Below are 14,925 nucleotides of genomic sequence, written 5' to 3'. Positions count from 1 at the left end.
CTCATGTTGTTTTAATCACCTAGCATAGGCTATGCCCACATAATATTGGGCGAAGGTTTTTTTTTTTTTTTTTTTTTTTTTACTTCTTTTGTTAGCGGAGTAAGTGATAAAGACTTCAATTCACCATCAACTTTTCAGTATAGCCAACTTTACAACAGGATAGCCAAGTCTACTGTTATGTGGGCCTAGATTTTGTCAGAATGATTTTCAGATGCAGGCTCAGACCTTCTTGGAAAGCAAAGCCACATAACAAAACGTGTTGCATCACCTGATTGGAAGTGCACCAGTTATAAACAGAGCGAAGAAATGTGGTAGGAAATGACGTGCTTTATTATAAAATTAATATAAGAGTCTGCATTTTAAATGCATATTTTATTGTTGATAACAATTATTTAAAAGCATGGTGTGATAGTGTACAAAAATAAACACATTTTGATTTAAAAGTGGGGTATATTTAAGAAAAGGCCCTTGTCTTGGTTTCCCAAATGGCTTAATAGGGTTTGGTAAATTGGGACAGTCCTAAATAATTTGGGATGTTGTTAAGATGCAACTAACATTATATGTAACACAAGTGTATTCATATATCCTAGCTAATAAAAGGAAACTAGCATCTATCTGAGCACAAACCCAAGGCGATGCAGACTAAAGCGTACTTTAAGGCACATTTTAAAAATAAGAAAAATAAGAGCAGACTTAACAGTGTTGCACAAATGTGTGGTAAAACTGCAGGGGCACATTTTGAAGAGCTCTCCCTCCTTCGAAAAGCCAGAGCCATCAGGAAGCCAAAGCCTACCCTTGCTGATCAGAGTCACCCCTTTTCTTGAGAATACAGGCTGCTGCCATCTGGTTGCAGGTAAGACAATTTATGAATTCATTTATTCTGTCCCAGTGGCTTACACCTGCTTGTTTGGTAACCTGTGTATGTCGTGGATTCTGTGTATGGATTGCTGTGTGTTTTAATTTATTCTATGATGGCTGTAAAACAAATTGCCCCTTGGCAATAATAAAGTTTACCATAACCTTATTTAATTGATTATCTTAAATGATTTATTTACAGACTTCAAATTAAAACTATATCTTCCAAATTACTTGTAATAGTAGACCCTACAGTTTAGTTTAATCAGCCCTTCCATTATTTGTTTATTGAAAATGGCAAACAGTAAAGTTTAATCAAAATGTGACGTGTTATATTAGTAGAATCACAATATGGTCAAACCTAGCAGTAATGCTGAAGACAGTCAGTGCAGGTTTTGCATGTAGATCTTTGAAACATTTAGTCTAGTCCATGGTTTAATCATTATGGATAATTGCTTTAATGCCTATTGCAGAATAGATTGGCTCTTTAAAAAAACAGACACATCAATGGACAGAGTACAAGGAGAGTGGAAAAACAGAGACAAACTGTAGAAAGAATCAAGGCCATCCATAAGGGGGATAAAGGGGAGAGCTTTCCAGGGCCCAACCAACCTGGCAGTCCACAGAAATCAGCAAATTCAGGGTCTTTTGTTAAATTAGGTTGTGCTTTATTTCCACCTGAATAATAATCACTCTACAATACAGCCTTTTTTGAAATGCGATACCCTTTTCTTAACACAGAATTACCTTTTTTTTTTTTCCTTTGGTAAAGTTGTCTGTGTGGAAGTGCATGTTGAACTAACTCATGATATTTGCTAACATCAGGATGCCAGAAAAAAAGACACTGAGATACCTTTAATATAAAGTAAGTAAATAATCACAACAAGAGCCAAAAAAAGGCAAAGTGACAAAAATCGGTTGGAAGTGCCATAAAAAGTTGAAAAGTGTCCAAAAGAGCAAAAAGCGGCAAGAATGGGTGGAAAAAAAATGAGGTAATAGTAGCATAAAGTTGCAAGACTGGGTTGAGAGTGGCCACAAAGAATTGGCACTAATGGGTTAAAAGTGACACAAAAAAGTGGCAAAAAGCAGAAAAAATGTATGTGCAAAAATTCCTCTAAAGTTGCAAAAAGTGTCAAATGAGCCAAACAGCAGCAAAAAAATGGTTAAAAGTGGAAAAAAGGGCAACAAGCAGGAAGAAAGAGCAGTAAGTTGATTAAAAACAGTTAAAAAGTGGCAAATTGAAGTGGCAAAAATTGTTTAAAAGCGTCCAAATGGGTCAAAAGTCTCAAAGAGAGGTGGCACACGTGGGTAAAAAGTGGCAAAAATAGGAACAAGTGGCAAACACTGGTTAAAAGTGGAAAGGAACTGGCAAAAAAACAGAATTGGCACACATGGGTAAAAAAATGGCAAAAAACATTGCCCAAAAGGCTGTAAAGCAGCAAATTGGGTTAAAAAAAAAATGTCAAAAATGGTTGGAAAATGTGGTGAAAAGGGGTTAAAAAGAACCATGAGTAATGAATCCAACATCAGAACCCAGTAATAATTTGACACCCTTTTTGGCTTCAAAAAGAAATAACCAATGCACCAGAGCGACTGACCCAACACACAAGCATGTACATCATCAGTAAATCACAACTGGGGGGGCCATTCTCTGGGTTTATCAGGGGCCCAGCCAGTTCTGACTGAAAGGAGCATTGAGAAATATTTGACATTGATTGTTAAGCTGATGAATGAATTATAAAATAATTAGTTCTACAAAATATCAAAAATAAATTTTAATTTGAAAGCATTATGACTGCATAAAGCTTCAATAAAAAGATCATATGTGCCTTAATACAGAGCAAAAGGCAAAGTTGTCATTTCAAGTCTTGGACAGTAGGTGGCAGCAGAACACAACCTCATCAAACACTACAGGGGCAAATGTAATGAGGGAAATCTGATTAAATCAAATGTTTCAAAGTCATTACAGTGATCATATGAACAAATGCTGTCTACCAAAGAATGACAAAGGCTGCACTGTTTTCAATCAATGTAGAAATAAAAGTGAAAGAAGGGTATAGTTTAAAATAAAAGATGGATTTAATGATGAAGAAGAAAGAGGGTGTGAAGTAAATGAGGTAATGATGAAGTCAGGTTGTTCCTACAACCAGGAAGTGCTGAACAATGGCAGCTCCATTTTTTTCCCCCTGAGAAAGTTATAACAGCTTCCTCTTTATAATGTATGCACACACTCTCATACACATTTAATTGCGAGTATAAACACACTCTGTCTGCAGCCTCTGCCTGTGTGAAGGTTATGACTCTCATCATGGTTGTTTCCTCTAGTGGGGCACCTTAAATCATCTATCTCACCCTGTGCTTTGTACAGTCGCACTCACACTTGCACACCGCCCAATAGTTTCGAGACCACCAGCATCTGAGGCAAGTGAATTTCAACTGTAAATGCAGAAAAAATGAGCTATTTGTTATACATTAGAGGTATATCTGTCAACTTCACAGGTTTTACAGCCTAAAAGTCCACAAGCAGAGGGGTTTGCTTTGCTTCTGAGAGTAACTTCTATAAATAAAATAATATTCAATGGTTAGATATTGATGTATGCTGTGTAGAGATGCAGGATATCATCAGCAGGATATTGGTATCAGCAGATATTGACTTTAGAGGTTAAATATCAGATTGACATATATGAACATTTCTGCTGATATTTACAGACTATATATAAGCCTTTCACATTGGCAAAATTATATATATATACAGTTGCAAGAAAAAGTATGTGAACCATTTGGGATTTCTTGGATTTCTGCATAAATTGGTCATAAAATGTGTTCTGATCTTCATCTAAGTCACAACAATAGACAAACACAGTCTGCTTAAACTAATACCACACAAAAACTGATATGCATTCATGTTTTTATTGAACAAAACATGTAAACATTCACAGTGCAGGGTGGAAAAAGTATGTGAGCCTTTGGATTTAATAACTGGTTGACCCTCCTTTGGCAGCAATAACCACAACCAAACGTTTCCTGTAGTTGCAGATCAGACCTGCACAACAGTCAGGAGGAATTTTGGACCATTCCTCTTTACAAAGCTGTTTCAGTTCAGCAATATTCTTGGGATGTCTGGTGTGAATCGCTCTCTTGAGGTCATGCCACAGCATCTCAATCGAGTTGAGGTCAGGACTCTGACTGGGCCACTCCAGAAGGTGTATTTTCTTCTGTTGAAGCCATTCTGTTGTTGATTTACTTCTATGCTTTGGGTCGTTGTCCTGTTGCATCACCCATCCTCTGTTGAGCTCCAGCTGGCGGACAGATGGTGTTAGGTTTTCCTGCAAAATGTCTTGAAAAACTTGGGAATTCATTTTTCTGTCAATGACAGCAATCCGTCCAGCCCCAAACCATGGTGGCCCCTCCACCATATTTCACAGTTGGGATGAGCTTTTGATGTTGGTGTGCTGTGCCTTTTTTCTCCACACATAGCGTTGTGTATTCCCTCCAAACAACTCAATTTTGCTTTCATCTGTCCACAGAACATTTTGCCAGTAGTGCTGTGGAACATCCAGGTGCTCTTTTGCAAACTTAAAATGTGCAGCAATGATTTTTTTTGGACAGCAGAGGCTTCCTCCGTGGTGTCCTCTCATGAACTCCATTCTTGTTTAGTGTTTTACTTATTGTAGATTTGTCAACACAAATGTTAGCATGTGCCAGAGATTTCTGTAAGTCTTTAGCTGACACTCTAGGATTCTTCTTCATCTCATTGAACATTCTGCGCTGTGCTCTTGCTTTACAGGACGATCACACCTAGGGAGAGTAGCAACAGTGCTGAACTTTCTCCGTTTGTAGACAGTCTTACCATGGACACATGAACATCAAGGCTTTTAGAGATACTTTTGTAACCCTTTCCAGCTTCATGCAAGTCAACAATTCTTGATCAAAGGTCTTCTGAGAGCTCTTTGTGCGAGGCATGGTTCACATCAGGCAATGCTTCTTGAGAACAGCAAACTCAAAACTGGTGTGTGTTTTTTATAGGGTAGGGCAGCTTTAACCAACATATCCAGTCTCATCACATTGATTGGATTCCAGGTTGGCTAACTCCTGGCTCCAATTAGCTCTTGGAGAAGTCATTAGCCTAACTGTGTCTGTCTAATGTTGTGACTTAGATGAAGATCAGAACACATTTTATGACCAATTTATGCAGAAATCCAAGAAATCCCAAAGGGTCCACATACTTTTTCTTGCAACTGTATATAGACAACTGTATCATCCATTTAGGTGGTTGTCAGGGGCAGTGGCTCTCAGCCTGGGTTTGGGACCCCCTTGTTGCAACAATGAGAGGAGGTTGCCGGATACCTTCCAAAAAAATATAATATTTACTAATTATTTCAATTGATAAATTTTCCCTTTTTTTCCTAAAAAATATGCAAATGTAAAATAAGAACATGGTCATTTGTTGAGATTTACACTTTAATAAAAGTGATGTTTAAAAAAAATCCTGAAAATGTAAGTCTGCACTTAACTATTCTTGAATGTGCATGGCCATGTTCAACGCATTGCTTCTCCTACCCTCAGGTACAGTGAGGGTCCCTGGTCTCTGGCACCTCTATTTTGAGGGTCGTGAGCTGAAAAGGTTGAGTACCCCTGGCCTAAGGTGTCGCCAAGCACTCAAAAGAGGGCCCACCGTGAGCCCTATGGAGCCCCAAATGTAAAACAACTACCAGACTCTGCTCCTGTCTGAGCTCCACTTCACCTGAAGTCTCTTTGCACACAAGACACTTGGTGGTTTTTGCAACATAAAAAGGTGTGAATAGGCCTGATGTCCAAAAAATGATACGGCAATTTATCATGCGCACCTTGCTGGTACCAGATGGATACAGTTTTTACAGAATTGATACAGTTTTAACTGCTGGCAACAGTTTTAAAATATATATCCTCCATTGTGTAGTTGGTGCAAATGCCAGCAGATGGCAGCAGTCGTAAAGCTGCATGATGCAGTGCTCTTCTCACTCAACCAAAACTTGAGTTGTTGGACCATATCTGAAGCCAGCCAGCTAAAAGAAAAGATACTGAATTATTTCGAGTTTCCTCAAACATTAGAAAGTCAGGAACTGGATATGTGTTATACAAGCTGTGAGAAGGTAAAACACTGCAGAAACACCAGTCTGCATAGTCACATGACACCAGACTTACTAGCAGTAAGCAACAACAGCAAGGCTCACTGGGCTAATCTGCGTCGTCCCATTGTTGTATGTTATAAATAGGGGTGCACCGATTGCAATTTTCTGGCCAATCACCGATATTTAAAAAGCCTGACCTGCCGATTCCGATTTTGGCCAATACCATTTTTTTTTTTTTTTTTTTTTTAAATAACTGACAGCATACACCTTTAATGTTCCAATCTTTTTTTAATTTAAAAACATTGAACAATACCCGTGAAACAATACAAACTTGTTGTTTTAACTGCACATGAGGTAGTTCTCTCAAATATAAATGAAAAGTTTAGAGCATTGCTGTCCAAACTACTGAATTATATTAGTTCCTTTAGTCTTTCATTTTTCACATTTTGGTAGGTAGAGGTGACCTACATATGAAACCGATCTTATCCACCGATCTTATCTAAGTATCGGCCAATCACCGATCCCCCAAAATTAAGGAAATCGGCACAGATTCCGATTTTGGCTGATCAATTGGTGCACCCCTAGTTATAAATCATTAGTTATTTCATTACAGAAACTGTAGTGCCATTTTATGCAGATGTTAAGAAAAGTGATATCAGAACTTTATATGAAATGTATGAAAACAACAGCACGAGAGATAACAGAAAGGGCCATTTTGAATTTAAAAAGTTTAATATAACTGTATTTGCATTTATAAGTAGTTAAATGATTATAACTAGACTGCTATTTACTTGGATCTCTAAGGATCTGAATGTAAGTATTGTAAAGTGTAAGAATCTTTAAACTATACATCTCCTGCTATCCTCTACAATAAAGAATATCTGCTGTAGTGAAATTAGGGCATGTTTATTACTTCATGATTATCACACCAAATCGTCATGTATTGCATACTTAACATGTCATGAGGCTGCCCAGCCCTAGTGAATCTATATCTGTATCATTTTCAGCCAAAATGAGTTTGAAAATATCGCCTTCTTGGACATTTGCAAAGATCCAATATTATGTGCCCCTAGTGCTGTGTTTGTTATGGTAATGTTACTCTGTCCTCCAGTTTAAATGGAAATAATGTGTTCCAGATGAATTAAAAATAGTTAAATAAAAGTGTTAAATTCATAAAATGCAGTTAATAGAATTTAAAAAAAATATATGTAATTGTGTCATTATTAGTCTAGCACATTTGAGTTCTGATAGCAGACCTAATCATCTTTCCTGACATATCAGCACTCAAACATCATGAGTGCTTTTGAGTAAGATTTTGTTCTTTGCTAAGAATAAGTCACAGATAAGAAATAAATGGTGAATTGCAAAATCATCTTTAAAACTGTGTAAGGTTTAACAACAAATTTCTTCCTCAGAACAGTTGGTGAATGAGGCCCAATGTTTTCCCAACATATGACCAATATTTTGGGTATTTCTAAGAATTTTATGGTTTATCTTGTGGAAGGTGTTCTCCATAATGCTAATTTCTTCCAGTGTAAGTCCCCTCACATATGAAAAGTCAAATCAGTGAACAATAAAAGGAAGTTTAATTTCTCTCATCTTTAATCTTCTGGACACTTTCCCCACGGTGATTCTGTTTCCCTCTTTTAGGCGTGAGAAAACAGATGGAGATGAATGATTGCATCTGTTCCCATGCTTTCTACCAGGGGTCATAATGTCCTTTACACAGAGACGGTGCACACAGAAAAACTGGCAACATACACTGTCAGTAAATACAGGTGTACCTAGCTCCCTCCTATTCACTTGAATAATACAAAACACATTTCCTTGATGTGATTTTCTTGATAATGATCTGTTAATACAAAGTGATCTGTTGTCTGTCATCTGTGTGTGAGAGAGAGCTTTCTGTGAGATCATCAGGTTGTCCTTTCAACCTGGAAGCTCTTATGGTTCCTCAGAGACGCCCAGCAGGGTGTGGACTCTTTCTGTCTGCCTGCTGTCTGTGACTCCTTGTTAGTGCGAACAATGTGAGGTGATGGAGGAAATTCCTCTGCAGGTTCAAGTTTTCTTAAATACACACACAGGCACACTCACAGAAACAAGCGTCCTGGTACAGAAACCAGATTATCCACGGATAATTAGCTGTTTATTTATGAATTCTATTTCTGCAACAAGGTTGGATTAAAATAGAAACAATGAGCAGAAAAAGTTGGCCCCCTTTTTGTAGCTACAACAGCTTCGACTGTCCTTGGAAAGCTTTCCACAAGATTTTGGAGTATTTTTGTGGGAATTTGTGACCATTCATTATGTAGAATATTTATGAAGTTACTCAGCCTCTCTGGTAAAGTCTCCTCTAGGGTGCTGGACAGGAGGCCCTGGACAATTGTCGAACCTTGGACTTAGGAGGAACAATGGGGACAGGACCAGCTCTGTACACTTAAAGGACTTCTTGAGGGAGCATGTGTTTTGTGGACTTGGAAAAGGCTTACAATCGAGTGCGACGAGGGTCCACAACAGCGAGCCATTAGGTCCCTGTAAGACCAAAGTGAGAGTTGTGTCCGCATACTCAGCACAAAGTCAGACACGTTCCTGGTGCATGTTGGCCTCTGCCAGAGCTGCCCATTGTCCCTGATCCTGTTTATGATTTTCATGGACAGGATCTCAAGGCGCAGCCAGGGGAGGAAGGTTTCTAGTTTGAGGACCTCAGAATTCTAGATTTGCTTTTTGCAGGTGATATGGTTCTGTTGGCTTCCTCACATTGAGTTTTTGCAAACTCCAAGCAGGCTTTCTTTTTCCCCTGAGGAGAGGCTTCCATCTGACCAGTCCTTGGTCAAGGACTGCAGTGATGGTTGTCCTTCTGGAACTTTGTCCCATCTCTACTCAAGATCTCTGGAGCTCAGTCAGAGTGACCACTGGTCACCTCTCTTACTAAGGCCCTTCTCTCCTGATTGCTCAGTTTGGTCAGGTGAAAAGCTCTTGGAAGAGTGGTTGTGCCACACTTCTTCATGATTAAAAAATTACGTGCTCTTGGGAACCCTCAGTGTAACAGAAAATGTTTGTAGCCTTCCCCAGATCTGTGCCTTGCAACAATACTCCCTCTGAGCTCTACAGGCAGTTTCTTTGACCTCATGGCTTGGTTTTGGCTCCGATATGCTTTCTGCTGTGAGGCCTTCTATAGATGGGTGTTTACCTTTCCAAATTATTGCTAATCAATTTAATTAACCATAGGTGGGCTCTGACCAAGGTATAGAAACATCTCAGCAAAGATAATAGAAATGGGAGGAACCTGAGCAAAAGTTCAAGTGGTTTGCAAATAGCCTGAATGATTATGTCAATGTGATATTTCAGTTTTTATTTTTAATAAATTTGCAAACATTTCTAAAATTCTGTTTTCACTTTGTTATGATGGGGTATTGGGCATAGATTAATGAGAATAAAAATGTTTTTTTTTTTTTTTTTTTTTTTTTTTTTGCTGTAGCATCAGGCTGCAACATGAAAAACTGAAAAAATGAAGGGGGTCTTAATACTTTCTGAATGTACTGTGTTTTAAAGGTTAACAGGCCCCAGTGACATTATCATCACTTGTAATCACATTCAGAGCAGGGATTTGAAGTGCTGATGAGCAGCACACCATAAAAATTAGCACATCAGTCCACCTGCAGTCCTGTGTGTTTTTTTTTACTGTAATGATGGGTTTATTAGGCAGTGCAAGTGCTTGAGTGCTGAACGACAGGAATATTTCATCCCTTATTGCTATAACTTCACTTTCCTTAATCTCCTTGTATTCCCCTGTCTGTGGGCTGCTGTCTTCCTCCTTCAGTCCCTGTTTGTCTCTTTTGACTCCCCTCCCTCCATCGTCCTCGGTTCCCAGATCAACTTGAGGTGTCTATGGGAAATCGTTAGTATGGATTGCTCTGCAGTGCTGCGTCAATACACACATGCACACGCACGCGCACACACCCAAAACAGAAAAAACTTGCTCACAATAAGGCATCCCTGCATCATACTAGAGAAGTGTTTCAACCCTCTCTGCTAAAAGTGTTATCTTGAGGACAAATCCTTGGCATAAGAGTCTTTGTTCTATCATTACTGTCAGGAGAACCTCGGATGTGCTCAAACCCACAAAAAAAGATGACAAAAATGATGACAAACACTCGTGCAGGGTGGCAAAGACAAAGGTGTGCTTTGTCCGTCCACGTACGTCGGCAGCTCTCAGATATCAAAGCTGTGGGGAGGAAAAGAACCACAACAGGATGTGGGTACGAGTGACAGAACGAAGAGCCAGAGATGTTTTGAGTGTGTATGTGCACATACTGTAAGATGCATCAAAGATGAAGGGAATTTCCATTGAGAAACAAAATAATGGGATGATACTGATATCAGACATATTTCAAATACTCAGACTCATATATGAATGCTTTCTATTTTCCCTCTCTGCTGTGTGCAGGAAGGCGTCACATACGGCTACTGCCACACATCTGTAACATTTCGAACATCTCTCACTCTTTCTGTTTGCCCTTCTCGTTCTCCATCACATTGGCCCACTCTATTAATATTTTATGCTCCAGCTGCAGTATCTACCTATCAATAACTGAGACAAGACCCACCTCAGGCCCAATCCATCATACTCACAGCTGACCAGGCAGCAGTGTGTGTGTGCTGATAGATCATTTGTTTCTGCTGACAAAGCTCTGGTTATTGGTTTGTTTAAACAGGGCTGAGGACTGTACAGCTGACAGATTGAAATAAACCATTTATCATTTACCACCAACATTAGCATTAACACATCACGTGCATATACACGTGTTTCATCACCTGCGTAACAGGGAAAAATCTCCCAAGTGTTTCCCTGATAGGTTATAGAATGAAAAGTTTTTAGAGAAAGCAAGAAGATTAAATGAATGTATTATAAATGAACTTGTTAGCAATGAGATGAATGAGATTCACAAAATTTATCATAATTTGGAGTCTATTTTCGTACCCAGGAGACCACATTTCCTCTATCTAGTTGAAGGAGAGAGTTGCAAAATCTTGGTTTGCTTTAGGCTTTTTAACCAAATATTGGCCCCTTTTTTAAATGCGTTGTTGAATATGCTAATATTATGTCTCTTTAAAACAAAAGGTTACCTTTGTTACCTAAAATTACACATTTTAAATTGTAATCATAAAAATTCTAGAGTTGATGGCAATATATCTGTCTTAAACTAGGGATGGTTGACTTCATTTAAATACGGACCTGCTTTTATATTAAAAGAAACCAAGGAACTTTTGACAGATCATAGGTTATGTCATATATTTAACTACAGAAAAAGGAACTTGTTATGGGTTGAAAATGAAATAAATGAACTGCATAAAGGTAGATGTTGACTAAATGATAACACAAGGTTTATGTGATTTTTGACTGTCCACTAAGCTGTCTGAGTTTTTTTATTTATTATAATTAGTATTTTTTTAATCTGAAAGGAGACATTGAGAAGCAGTGGTGGACTAATTTTACTTTACTATGGCTGCAGGGAGATGCTACAGTGGCTTAAGTGTGCTGAAAGGGGACTTTTAAGTATGCAATTAATGTAATTTTAAAAAGTTACTGTACTATTAATGGACCTTAACTGCAATGCGACAATTGCTAGTGACTAATGCTGACAGTCCTACACTTTTAGTCCCTAAATATAAAGTCCCTGTAAAGTGAAATCCAAGTTTTGCATCTTAACACACTAGATATGTTAGAATAAGGCTGTTGTATAGTGAAAACACTGAGATCTGACTGAAATTTTTATTTACACCATGTTCACCGCTTTCCTGGCTTGGTTTTATTTGGGCGGGGCAAATATTGGAGCCCATGACATCACCCATCTTGATGGAGAATTACCATTACCCCACCCCCCTTACAGTATAATGGTTTAAAATCACTGAGCAGTTCATCTCAGAACACTCTGATTTAATCCAATGTTACTGCCTTAATATAAAGTTAACAGCCAGCTCCCTACTGTGTTTTTGTTCATTGTGAGCTAAATTTCCCAAATCTATCAGTCACAGTGGCCTAGGGGTCATTAAAAGCATCATAACAGAGAGATTTGTGCCAGAAAACTGTCAATATAATCCCCAACTTCAGTCTCTCTGCTCTGGTACAGAGGCAGCTGCGCTCTGATCAGAAGTAAGTTTTATGATCTGAGAGGATGGTATTTCCTTTGAGTGGGCGTGGCTTCAGCTCATTCAACCAACATTCTCCCACCATCCTAGAGCAGATTTTACTGCCTCTTTTTTCCTGATTTTAAACCTCGATTTTATATACTTAGAGATGTTTTTCATGAATGAAATTTGGCCTGGTGGTTCATAACACAGTGACCTGTCATACAGCAAACCTAAAAAATAATGATTTTTTTTTATCACTTTAGGTACTTTAATGTGGGCTGAGTTTTACAGAAATCTGTCAGCCATTGTTAGCAGACGTTCAGCCTCTCTTAAAAAGAGCATCTCCCCACTGCCGTGGTTGTAAACTGAATTTGATTCTCCTACCAGAGCCTGGTTACACACTTAAGACATCCATTAATGTATGCACACTTGCACATCCATGATCTACAGCCCCGCTGAAAATGTCCAAGTGGCAATCTGATGGAGTGTCACTCATTTTTACTGCCTGAGAATCAGAACCAAAGACCTTTTGAGCTGTCTGTGAGCTTTATAAACTGTGGTGGATTCATTTTACTTTACTGTGGCTGCAAGTAGATGTTGCAGTGGCTCAAAAGTGCTTTTAGGGACAAGAAAGCATGTGTTTAATCCTGATTATCAAAACTAGTGCACTAATCATGGACCTTATTTCATCACAATTATTGAATCACTGCTGAAATTCTTGATCTTTATTATTCTTTTGTTTTTCAAAATACAATTCCCATTAAATCAGACAGCAACTTTTAAGTGCACCTAAGAAGTGGACATGCATGAAAAATATTTCGTGACAGGAAAAAAATATTTTCTATAATACCTCGATAAATAAAAATACTCCATCTGCTGAGAACGATCATGATTGTACCTTGAAAAGGTCTACAACTGCCTCTAAACTCCATTTGTAGTTTCTTTGATTTCTTTTAATTCTTCATTAATATCACATGTGCATTTCTCCTTATAGGTGTAGGTATTTCTAGGTACAGTAATTCTCTCAATTTGTTGAATCTACACTGCAGTGCTTGAAGTATAAGTGTTTAACCCCACTAGAGAGACTAACCGAAGACTGATGCATGATGGGAAGCTCCTGTGATTGTTACGACTGTTTGTGAATGCTGTAAAACGCAATGAAATGGTTTCCTGTATTGCCCTTAAGCCAGCCCTGTCAAACTATCGTCAACATGCAAATTTTTGCCTGTTTTTTATCCAGCTGGGTGCCTTCAAAGCAAGAGTGCAATTCCAGCACGTTGGTGACATGCAGTAAAAAGTGAGAGCAGTAGACCATTTGTAGAGGCAGCACACCAGCGAGGCAGAATAAAGTTACCATTCCCTTCATGAAAAGGCAATATTATATTATCTGTGCAGTACCTTCTATGCAAAGATGTATTCCAGTGTTTAATCAACCCCCCAATATTGTATTTTACCTTCGGCCCTGTTTTTAATGCTTAGGATTGAAAATGATTTGTAGGTTTAAACTTTAACCTTCGTCTTTTGCTCCAGCCAGCGGCTTTCAAAGGCAAGTTTATGCTATAATGTAATCCTTTGGTGCAATTATACAAAGGCAAAATCATTTGACAATAGTGCTTAGTTTTTGCCCATGATAGGTACAAATTGTTATTCTGACACACTGCAAAAAAATCCACTGACATAATTAGTCATAAGTTATTGACATAATAATGTACGTAAGCCCAGCAAACCAAGCCACTTTTTTGTTTCAGAAGACTTTACTGAGTTATTTAAACTTATTAACCTGACACGCCTGACACTTTTTTTTACTTTTTTTGTGTGCCTTGTCCCAAAGTGTTTGAAAAAATAAGTTGAAGCTCACATGTTTAAATGCAAAAATAATCAAAGGAAGTCTTCACAAGATTAAAAACACAACTTCTCAGTTTTCTCTGTACCTGAATCATGCATGAAGATTTTTTTTTTCCCTGGGACCTGCAGCCGAGAAGAGACTGAGTGGCATTATCTGCAGATCAGCCAACTCCCTGTAACAAGAAAGAGAATCAAAGCAGCAGAAGAGAGACAGGGAGGGGCACTGGGGCCGCCGAGGTGCATGGTGGAGAACTTCAAAGGTGAGCACAGAGTTCACACAGATATGAGGCTCAGACAGCAGAGCCACACAAAAAAAAAGAGCCGAGAACATACTCATAACACACACTCAGTGGGGGGCAAAGCTGCCAATACCATCAACAATAACATCCTTCATCCTTGTTGTTTGAGTGAAGGAGCAGCTGGCAGACACACAAGAGGAGGAGGAGGAGTTGGGGGGGCTTCGGGGGTCCAGTGGGGACTTTGGAGAGTTGGTGTTGTTGTGGGGGTGTAAGCCAGGTATCAGGTGTATCTGGTTCTGAGAGGCCCCTCGCATGGACATCCTATTCACCTGCTGCATTGGCCCTGGACAAAAGCTGGGGCTCTACGGGGCCGCAGACATACCAGGTAACACTAGAAGCTCTTAATGGTTCCAAGGTTAAGGGTGTACGAGGGTAAGAAGAAGATTACAACATGGGAAAATGTTGAGTTAAAAACAAGCTGTATGATCTGCAACTCCAACCACAACTCTGCTTTTAGGTTTTTCCCATGCAGATAGGAACGGCTGGTTCTAAAGGCTGTTTTATCTAAATCACGTTCAGGCTGATGTGTAACAGCTAGAAGTGCTAGAAAATTAATCACATTAATCGCCATCAACTAAGATCTACAATTAGTGCACTAATTTTTAAAATTGTAATATACTTTATTGCCCCATTCAGCACACTTTGGTTTAACTACTGCAGCGTCTCCCTGCAGCTGTAAAATA

The 14,925-nt window shown here is 38.8% G+C and overlaps 1 long non-coding RNA gene across 1 annotated transcript; it reads left to right on the top strand.

Annotated features, from left to right (window-relative positions):
* Positions 1 to 96: 96 nt before the first annotated feature.
* Positions 97 to 14,383, top strand: LOC121508604. Its single transcript, XR_005991807.1, has 4 exons — positions 97 to 311; positions 730 to 853; positions 14,073 to 14,203; positions 14,357 to 14,383. It is a non-coding gene; the product is annotated as an uncharacterized LOC121508604 (long non-coding RNA).
* Positions 14,384 to 14,925: the final 542 nt, after the last annotated feature.

This window comes from Cheilinus undulatus, linkage group 4 (assembly GCF_018320785.1).
Source record: "Cheilinus undulatus linkage group 4, ASM1832078v1, whole genome shotgun sequence".
In the NCBI taxonomy this organism is placed as follows: Eukaryota; Metazoa; Chordata; class Actinopteri; order Labriformes; family Labridae; genus Cheilinus; species Cheilinus undulatus.
Note: the sequence above shows the minus strand (reverse complement) of the source record. Positions and strands in the feature narration are given on the sequence as shown.